This window comes from Podarcis melisellensis (assembly GCF_964234715.1).
Source record: "Podarcis melisellensis genome assembly, chromosome: 11".
Lineage (NCBI taxonomy): Eukaryota > Metazoa > Chordata > Lepidosauria > Squamata > Lacertidae > Podarcis > Podarcis melisellensis.
This window is the reverse complement of record NC_138543.1, coordinates 59,924,167-59,934,923: the sequence shown is the minus strand read 5'-3', so window position 1 is coordinate 59,934,923 and position 10,757 is coordinate 59,924,167. Positions and strand designations below refer to the sequence as shown.

Genomic DNA, 10,757 nt, shown 5'->3' with positions numbered 1-10,757 from the left:
CTGGAGCATGGAGCTCCGCCACTGCTCTTACCACCAGAAAGTTCATCCTAATGCCCCCCCAACCCCCCCACCTTTTATTGTGCATATGGTAACCATATGGTAAAATATTGATAAGGGCAGAGGAGAGGGAAGAAAGGGTAGAAAAGGAATATACCAATGTGGAAGTGGGGGGGGGGGAGAGAGAGAATAAAGCCATACCATTAGCAAATACGAGCTCATACGAGGCTTCCAAGATAAAAAAGTGTTTTGTTTTGTTTTTTCACACTGAAATAACTGTAGAAAGTTTGTGAAATCTGGAGAATATATATTTTTTAAGTAAAAACAAACAAAAAGCCACAAGCAAGGACTTTGGAGGACAGGGGGTGAACTGGTATTTTGGGGTGGGGTGGAAAGCTTGAATAGGTTTTTACTGTCAAATAGCATCTACTGGAGAGCGTGATGAACAGAAGGACAAAGAAAGGGTGATTTAATCACAGGTTCTGGAAACTTGGGTGGGTGGGAAATGCGAAGAAGCTCAAAGCAAAAGAACACTTGTTTGGTCACGTTAAAAAAATTGCCTTTAGTAATGAGGCACCATGGCTCTTCTATTTAAAGTTTTATGAACTAGGGCCTACCTGCCTGGACCTTTTTTCTTTTTTAAAAAAAATGTTAACATATCCAGATTCTTTCTAAGTTTATGACTTGGCGGTGGTTGGTGTTAGCAGACAGAGTTCCCTTCAAGCAATGAGGATGCCATCTTATTCTCTAAGGAGAGAATAGTTAATGGGTTCCTAGTAGGAAAAGCCACCAAATCATCAAAGAAAACAGAACCTTTTTATTATCCCCCCCCCAAAAAAAGAACTATATTTGCCCAGTTTGGAGACTAGCCAAAGAGAGAAGTTTTTTTGGCCAAGACTAGGAGACATCATCTTCTCAAAGGTTGCTTTGCTTCCTGGCAAATGGGTCTTCAAAAAACATAAACACAAAATACCTCCATGTTTTCGAGACACACCCCCCCCCAGCAGTCTCTGAAGTGATGCTGAAAGCATTTTAGCAGTCATTCTTCCAATGTTTAATTGTTCTGTAGTTTTCTAGAGCTGCTGAGACAATGATGTTCTCCGTCGGATGGCAAGCTGTAGAGATCACAATATCTGTATGCCCTGGCAGCTTCTGTACGGTTTCTTGTACAGTTTGGAGGTTCCAAATGTAGACCAGGTTGTCCTCTGAACCAGACGTGATCCACTTTCCACCAGTAACGGAGAAGATAGCAAAGATGCAGTATTTCTTGTTCTTGTGGCCTTTAGGCTAGGCACTTTCCTTTCGAGAGCCAGTGTGGTGTAGTGGTTAAGAGCGGTAGTCTCTAATCTGGGGAACCGGGTTCGCGTCTCCGCTCCTCCACATGCAGCTGCTGGGTGACCTTGGGCCAGTCACACTTCTGTGAAGTCTCTCAGCCCCACTCACCTCACAGAGTGTTTGTTGTGGGGGAGGAAGGGAAAGGAGAATGTTAGCCGTTTTGAGACTCCTGAAGGGGAGTGAAAGGCGGGATATCAAATCCAAACTCTTCTTCTTCTTCTTCTGCTGCAGTCCCAAAGCTTAAGACTGCTGTCCAACATTGCCATTAGAATACATTTGCCACTGGGAGAGAACTTCACAAAAGACACAGAGGGGTTGTCATCATTGATCAGTGTATTCAAACACTGTCCTGATGCTGTATCCTAGATTTGGCAGAGGCCATCATAGCTGCTGAACGCTATCAGGGAGCCATCACAGTTAAAATGCACCACTGAATGGGCTGGCAGGGTTTTTAGGAATTTCCTAGTTTTTACGCCCCATGCAATGATTCTTCAACATCAACTTCATTGTTGATCAACTTCATCAACTTCATGTTGTGCAGATGCCTGATGATCGTCTTCCAAAGCAACTACTCTATTCCAAACTTAAAAATGGAAAGCGTAGTGCTGGTGGTCAACAAAAGAGGTTTAAAGAGTGTCTCAAGGCCAATCTAAAAAAATGTAGTATAAACACTGACAACTGGGAAACACTGGCCTGCGAGTGCTCCTTTACCAAAGCTGTCCTGGGCTTTGAAGACACTCAAACTCAGGAAGCAAGGGAGAAACGTGCTAGGAGGAAGGCCCGCTTGGCAAATCCACACTGTGATCAACTCCTGCCCGGAAACCAATGTCCCCACTGTGGAAGGACATGTGGATCCAGAATTGGCCTCCACAGTCACTTACGGACTCATTGTTAAAACCGTGTTTATGGAAGACAGTCTTACTCGGCTACGAGGGATCGCCAAAGAAGAAGAAGAAGATCCTCACACTCGCACCAAATGATCCTGAGACAATGAGGTTGGACTGTGGGTTGGACTTGCAGCAGAAGATGCAGTTGCTGTCGTGTCCCTTCAGGGTTTTCAAGCATTTCCCTGAGCTCACATTCCAGATTTTGAGAGTTTTGTCATCTGAGGGAGATACAAAAAAAGGTTTGAATCAGATGACCAAACAACATCAGAGATTCCCAGCTTGTGGCCAGATATGGTCTTCTCAAATTTGCCGTCATAGGTGCCCCAGATTTTTATAAGCTTATCAGCCGGGAACTGGCCAGCCAACTCCACTGGGACTGAATTTCACTGATGAGATAGCTTTTGTGTGTCCTGCCAGTGTGAACTTCAGGGCATAGTTTGGTTTTACAGAGACAGGCTTGCTGATTGGTTGAAGAGGAGGGTGTTGATGGTGTTTTGGCTGATTCTGAATCTGGCTTCTTCTCTTCCATTGCCATGGCTGTGAAAACTAGCAAGCCAGGAAGGATCTAGGCCCTTGAAGGGATGGAAGAGCAGGGCAATTCAAAGAAGGGAGTCTCCTACTTAAGGCATGGCTAGAGGCTCTACTTTTTCCTCTTCCTCCTCCTCTGCCACCGCCGTCTTCACCTGCACACCTGCGCACCTGCAACCAGTTCTTCCTAATGTTAAGTCAGAATCTCCTTTCATGTTTTTTGAATTCATTGGTTTGGGTCTTCCCCTTTGGAGCAGCAGAAAATAAGCTTGTGCCATCTTCCATGTGACAGCCCTTGAGATATTTGAAGGTGGTCATCATGTCAACTCTCAGCCTCCTCTCCTCCAGGCTAAATATCTGCAGCTCCTTCAACTGTTCTTCCTAAGTCTTGGTTTCTAGACCCTTGAACCTCTTGGTCACCCTTCTTTGCATACATTCCAGCTTGTCAATATCATCCTTAAAATGGGATGCTCAGAACTGAACACGGGACTCCAGCTGTGGTCTGACCAAGGCAGAATAGAGCGGGACTATTACTTCCCTTAGCCTGGATGCTATACCTCTGTTGACGTATCCTAGAATTGCATTAGCTTTTTTTGTTGCTGCATCATCCTGTTGATTCATGTTAAGCTTGTGGTCTATTAAGACCCCTAAATCCTTTTCACACGGACTACTGTCAAGGTGTCCCCCATCCTCTATTTGTGTTGAAGGAATCCTGGGTGATAATCCTGGGTGACTTCAGCAGTCACACTGAGGTAAACACCCACAACTGGAAAACACTGGCCTGTGAGCGCTCCAATTGGAGAACAGCCTTTACCAAAGGTGTCATGGGTTTTGAAGACACCTGAACTCAGGACAAAAGGGAGAAATACACTAAGAGGAAGGCACGCTTGGCAAACCCTCACCATGATCAATTCCCGCTCAGAAACCTATGTCCCCACTGTGGAAGGACCTGTGGATTCAGAATTGGCCTCCACAGTCACTTATGGACTCACTTTTAAAAACCGTGTTCATAGAAGACAATCACCAAAAAAGATAGAAGCAGCAGGAGCTGCTGAACCAGATGAGGATATCACGGCCTCTATGGTGACAATGGGATTGTCTGTCATTATCATCTGACTGATGCAGAAAGCAGGACATAGCTTTGACTTGGTCTTTCCTCCTAGGCCAAACTGGTGGAGCCTGGACTCACGGCAGCAATTTTCCTCTGCAAGAGTATGGGACCAATTCAGATGGTCCACCCTTGGAATCTTATGGATCCTGATGGATTCCTGAATGCTCTTGGGGGGCTTCCAAGTGGACAGAGCTGTGGTCTACATGTTTGCAGTATATACACAGTACCCTTCGAATTGAAATGCCTTGTAAGACGCAATTGTACAGTAATAAATAATCTGAATGTTCTCCCTTGCCAACGCTTTGCTCAGCTTCAGAACGGATGCTGGTTGCCCCATCTCTCTCTCCACAGCCTGCATGGAGACATATTCTGCAAGAAGAGCGTGCCACAAAACTCCGAGACACTCTGCTTTCAAGGGATGTGACTCTGTCAAAGGATGCCCCCGGAACTTCCTCCTGTTTGCAGCAGGAGCAGCGAGTGCAGATGTTAAAACATCCCAGGTTTGGCACACAACCAGCCTGCCTTTGCCAACTCCGGGTTGTGCTTTTTCTGGTTCAGTCCTGTTTCTTCTGGTTCAATCCGCCTTGAGACAATTGCTTCATTGTGCCTCCTTTAACAGGCTGAGCTGGCAAAAAGATTGTGCCACACACATACACGCACAGGAGTCAGGGTGTGTGTTGGCAGACTGAGGTAACCAGTTCCACTAGGCAGGATGTATGCTTTCACGACTCGGGGAGGACCAACTCCCCCCTCCCAAAACCGAAGGCAGATGAGCTGAAAGCAGAGGAGTCTGAAGGGAAAGGGTGAGGGGACGGAAGGAGGAAGCCAGTTTCATCCAGTTGAATACACGGAGAAACTCATAAATAACTCATAGAGGTGCTTGAGTCATTGCGGTTCTGCCCTCCAGACGTGCTAGTTGGGTCCTGCACAGATGCTTGGAGGAGAAAAAAATATCTCTAATTTTGAGAAAGGTGTGTGTGTGTGTGTGTGTGTTAGGAATAGGGAGAAAATCTATGCAGTTCAAAGGCAAACCTACCTATTTCACACTTTCTGAAAGAAGAGAAGAAGAAGAGTTTGGATTTGATATCCCGCTTTATCACTCCCCTTCAGGAGTCCCAAAGCGGCTAACATCTCCTTTCCCTTCCTCCCCCACAACAAACACTCTGTGAGGTGAGTGGGGCTGAGAGACTTCAGAGAAGTGTGACTGGCCCAAGGTCACCCAGCAGCTGCATGTGGAGGAGCGGGGAAGCGAACCTGGTTCACCAGATTACGAGTCCACCACTCGTAACCACTACACCACACTGGAGTCCATTCCACTGTCAACAGCTCTTACCCACTGGTGGACGAAGGTGGGGGCAGGGGGAGAGGGGCACCCAGGTGCCATCCTGGGGGGGATGACATTACAGTTGCCCCCTCAGGACAGATTACAAATCTACCACTCTTAACCACTACACCACACATTTGCAAACCAAATCAGTCATCCTTCGAAACATTATCCCAGCCAAGAGATGTGTGCTGAAATGCACATACTAGAGGGAAGTCTGCGCGTATCAGTGAAAATCTCACACAAAAAATCATCATATTGGAGGAAACGGCTTGCAAAGAGGCACACATTACTTTAAACTGCATAAAAATGTGCCTGTTGGGAGAAATTCACACTAAAATGCTGGTCAGTGTTTACGGGAATTCACGAAATCGTTGCAGAAATGTGGAGAACTGGATGGAAGATTGGAAGAATGAGGAGACCCGCTCCTGCTAGGTGCTCATGGAAGGTGATGCACCCACACTGGGAAGGGATGGGAGAAGACTGGTGGGTGACTGACTGGGGGACCAAAGCCCTGTATCGGTGGGTGGTGCCGAACTGGTCGGGTTGGAGAAGTCCTTCTGCAGGTGGCAATTCATTGCGTCAGCCTTTGGTGGGGCACGGCAAGTGCCTTTGCACATTCTGTGCATGGGTCCTGAGCAGGGCCGGATTGAGGTTGGATGAGGCCCCTAAGCTACTGAAGGTAATGGGGTCCTTTACATGCCCAGCTGCCCTTTGTCAACAACCAATTGCCACTGGTTTTTGTGTTGAATATATGCTACATGGTAATTTATGGACCTCATAGGTATTTAAAGCCATTTGCACATAACAAAATATGTATTTTATCAAATAATTGTTGAACTGAAATACAATTAAGAAGTATATTAATAGTGAAATAATTATTAAGCTCTAACTTCAAATGATGGGGGGCCCATAACTTATATCATAGGAGCCTAAACAACACAAAATACTGCTGCTGATTAACATTTGTGTGTGTGTGTGGGGGGGAGGTTATTGGCTTGTTTTAATTTCTGTATTATTGCATATTTTATATTCACATTTTTTTGCACTTTTCTGCCGTGAACTGCTCAGGGATCTTCGGATGAAGGGCAGTATACAAATATAATAATAATAATTTGGCTATGCAAATGTGCAGCTTTAGATACAGGGTGCTTATTTTGTAAGATGGCATTGCGAATAAAGAATACAAAGTTGTATCCAATACTGTACTTAATCTATGACATGTTTTTGCCCTTTGGAATTTGTATTGCGTTTCCTTTGCACTGAAATGCACGGCCTTCACACTTAATGGTGTGGAATAATGTAATGAACTAGGTAAAATTCCACCCCAGTGAACAGTGAGACAAATAATGTAGTTTTGGATGGAAGCCGAACTGCAGCAGAAAAGAAACAGTGCTGCAAGTGAAGAACACAGGGCAGGACATTGAGCTAAGATCAAGTTAAGACTTCGATGATGATGTTTTGATGATACCAGGAGCAGCAACTTGAAATGAAAACACTGATGCAGCTGCTGGAGGCCATTATTTCGTTTCCAGAGACCCAGGCATATGATCCAGGAATTGCGTTCCCGACTGGTATCATCCACAGCAGAGCAAGGGATTCCAGGGTTCAACACTTGGATCACGCGGTCCAGCCACCCAGGTCAACATGGCAATCTGAGACAGCTCTTAGCTGTGTTTCCCAACACTGTCAAGATGACCTGAGCGTGTGGTGATCTGCAGCTACGTATACGGAAGAGATCATGAAACAATGGCACTCATGCAGGCACTGACATGCTTTCTTTGCAGCCTGGATGGGACTGAGAGCCAGACACCTGTCAGTGGCCTTTGGGAGAACTTGCACACCCTGGAATGTCACTTGCTTGACAACCATGATCCAAGCTGAGGATCCATAGAGTAGAATGGTAGAGTTGGAAGGAATACAAAGGGTTTTTGTTGCTACTTAAATTTGTTAGTCGCTTAATCTTGCCCAAAGCGACTTACATCCAACCAACCAACCAACCAACCAAACAGACAATAAATTTCACATAGGTACAAGAGGAATGAGAAATACATTAAAAAACATTCCACATCTAAAAGGTCACAGATAGTTAAAGACCAAAGGCCTGGTTATAGAGGATTTTCAACTACAGGAATATAAAGATTCAGGTAGGTAGCTGTGTTGGTCTGACATGGTCAAATTAAATTAAAAAATTGAAAAATTGTCCAATAGCACCTTAAGAGACCAACTAAGTTTGTTCCGGGTATAAGCTTTCGTGTGCATGCACACTTCTTCAGATACTCTGAAACAGAAGTCACCAGACCCTTATATATAGTGGGAGGGTGGGGCATTTCTCAGAAGGATAGTCGGAGATGAGTGATTGACTCAATGGGTATAGTAAACCTGTTGACAACTGTTAATGACTGCAATCAGTCCTACAGGAAAAAGCAAGGGATAGTATGCAGATGACCAAAAATAGCTTTAGCATGTGTAATGAGACAAGAATCCAATATTTCAGAGTACAGTAGTACCTTGAGTTACATATGCTTCAAGTTACAGACTCCGCTAACCCAGAAATATTACTGCAGAAATCATGCAGTGGCGGAGAAGCAGCAGGACACCCCATTAGCTAAAGTGGTGCTTCAGGTTAAGAACAGTTTCAGGTTAAGAACGGACCTCCGGAACAAATTAAGTTCTTAACCCAAGGTACAACTGTATCTGAAGAAGTGTGCATGCACACAAAAGCTTATACCCAGAACAAACCTAGTTGGTCTCTAAGGTGCTACTGGACAATTTTATTTTTTTATTTATTTATTAGGAATACAAAGATTACTGTCAAATTTCTTTTTATCAAAACTAAAAGGCTAATCTACACAAGAACACAAAGCAGGCACAGAGAGAGAGAGATAAAGATAAAGGACAAAGGAAAAAAATAGGAAGAAAGAAGGCAAAGAACAGAAAAAGAGAGCTTCTGATTCTTTATCTGTCAGCTACTGTATATATAGAAATTAGTCAACACATCCACTCCAAAATAACACCCCGTGAAACCGCTTTCTATAAACCAACATTATCTCCAATCCTCAAACCCAAACATCATGAGTTCATTTTCTTTTTCACGCAAAAAGTCCATAAGAAGTTTCCAGTCTCTAGTAAATGTTGACAATGGCTTTTCTCTGATTAAAGTTGTCAGCTTCACCCTCTCAGCTAAATCCAGTCACTTTAACAGCCCTTCCTCCATTGCTGCTAATGATGCGTCTTTCCATTTTTGTGCATAGAAAAGTCTTCAACTTTCGATGTTGTCAGGAGGCAACGGAATGGCAGATGTTAGGGCAAGGTGTTTCCCATGGTGTACGGATGCCTTTGCTCGTCAGCCAATTTGGCACCTTTCCCCCATAGCTTGCAGCGCAATAGAAAACCCATTATTAATTATCTCTCAAATAAAAAAATTCTTTCCATGGACCTTTTTAGTCAGCTCCCATTGGAATACTCCCCACATTTCCTACCTTGGGGTTTTCTTGATGAGCTTCCAAATGTGCCTCCTATTCTGCTGCAAGCAAGGTTGCATATGATGATCACTATTTAGTGCAAGTATTTATTTATTGCACGGACACGTGTTTAGGACACGGGTGGCGCTGTGGGTTAAACCACAGAGCCTAGGACTTGCCGATCAGAAGGTCGGCGGTTCAAATCCCCGCAACGGGGTGAGCTCCCGTTGTTTGGTCCCTGCTCCTGCCAACCTAGCAGTTCAAAAGCCCGTCAAAGTGCAAGTAGATAAATAGGTACCACTCCGGTGGGAAGGTAAACGGCATTTCCATGCACTGCTCTGGTTCGCCAGAAGCGGCTTAAGTCATGCTGGCCACATGACCCGGAAGCTGTACACCGTCTCCCTCGGCCATTAAAGCGAGATGAGCGCCGCAACCCCAGAGTCGGCCATGACTGAACCTAATGGTCAGGGGTCCCTTTACCTTTACCTATTTATTTATTTATTGCATCAATATCACACCTTACCTTCCTGAAAAGGTTATGGCTTCATCTTTCTTCCTCTCTCCCTGGTACCCTACTGGGGCACTTCGCTAATCAGATCAAAGCTCCTAACATCACCCATGCTGGGCTCCTCTCTTTTGGGGTGAAAATGTTTTAGTTTCTGAGCCAGCTTAGCTGCACTGACAACAAGCCTGCCCACCAGCCAGGATCCAGCAAGGGAAAGGAGGGGAAATGTTTCCTTAGGACCAGGTCTAAATTCCTCCAGCCATTTGCGTTCCAGGAGGACTTTACTTCTGAGCATGATTTGAGAGATGCTGTCTTCCGGAGAGCTCCTTCTTGAAGTTCAAAAGATATCAGAAGGCCGCTCAACAGTAACTTGGAGAAGAGCTTTTAGCATGGCTGCCCTTGTACCATGGAACTGCATTCATGGTGGGCAACAACAGGGAGACACTATCTGCACATTCCTAGACAACCAAAGACATTTCATAGAATCTAGAATTATAAAGTTGGGAGAGACCCTAGCTCTCCCCTCAGAAGAAGAAAGAGGACCTTCCTCCCTTTTGTGATCTATCTTTAGTGAGTAGGCCATCTATTGACAAGGTTGGTCAGTCCATGGGTACATAGGAATAAATGGCAACTGTTTACCTATAGAAGCAAAAATTGAGGTGTACCTACACCTGCTGCTTCTCGCTGGAGACCACAGTTATTAAGATATATTTTCCCATAGTAGTGTGGCGGTTGTGAGGAAACACTGTTTTCCCATTGCTGAAACCACAATGGGAATTATCCAGCCAAGATGAAAGTCTGAGTTCAAAAAGGGACTTAAGTCAGCTGTTCAGATCCCTCTCAGGATGCTAATTCATGGGTGCTGCTTGTATTTTCCATCTCAAGTACCCAAAAGTCTTGGGCTGGCTCCCCACTCCACCTCGCTAATAGACGACTGCATAAAACCCTGTAAATATTGGCATATTTCCAATGACTTCTGCTTCAGCTCATATTCCCACCGGATACATTTCAGTTCCCTGTAACCTTTTGTTGCTGGTGGTTTAGCAATTTCGCTGGAACTGAGGAGCAAGGGTGGGTCGAACACAGCGCCAGTCATGTCATATGCTTCACAGATTAAATTAAATTAAATTTCCCAGGCATCAATGAACGTCTTTAATTAGTGGCTCAGAAATTCAAAACAATAATTTATCCCAATCTGTTGATCTTCCTGTGTGTGTGTCTTACTTGGGCGTGACGTTGGAAAGTGCTTTTCTTCAGAAATGACGCATTGCCGTAACTTGTTGAAAGTTCCATCTGGCTGGCCTGCTTGATGCTGGGCTGATAGGAAGCCATTCACCCCACCTCCAGCTTCATAGTTGCTAATCCCATGACCCAATGCAGGGTGCAAGGAAGTGACAGCCTACTAAATTGCTCTTGGTGGATCGTGTCACAGATAATCAAAGGCAGGAAGGGATTCCCTGTTCCTTAGAATTCTCCTTGTGACGTTGTTTGCAGGCATGCGCTTTGGATATGAAAAATTGCTTCTCATCATGTATGGGACATGTTTATTCATTGGAAAGAACCCTGTGGCCCTCTTGCCACCAGCTACAACCAACATCTCCCTCTG

General features: G+C 44.9%; 1 pseudogene across 1 annotated transcript; it reads right to left on the bottom strand.

The window, feature by feature from the left end:
* Positions 1–303: 303 nt before the first annotated feature.
* On the bottom strand, positions 304–2,754 carry LOC309380814 (WD repeat-containing protein 5-like; annotated as a pseudogene). The gene is made up of 4 exons: positions 2,574–2,754; positions 2,263–2,437; positions 1,539–1,794; positions 304–1,284 (listed from the first exon to the last, which is right to left on the bottom strand). The product of its transcript is annotated as a WD repeat-containing protein 5-like (transcript).
* Between the last annotated feature and the right edge of the window lie 8,003 nt (positions 2,755–10,757).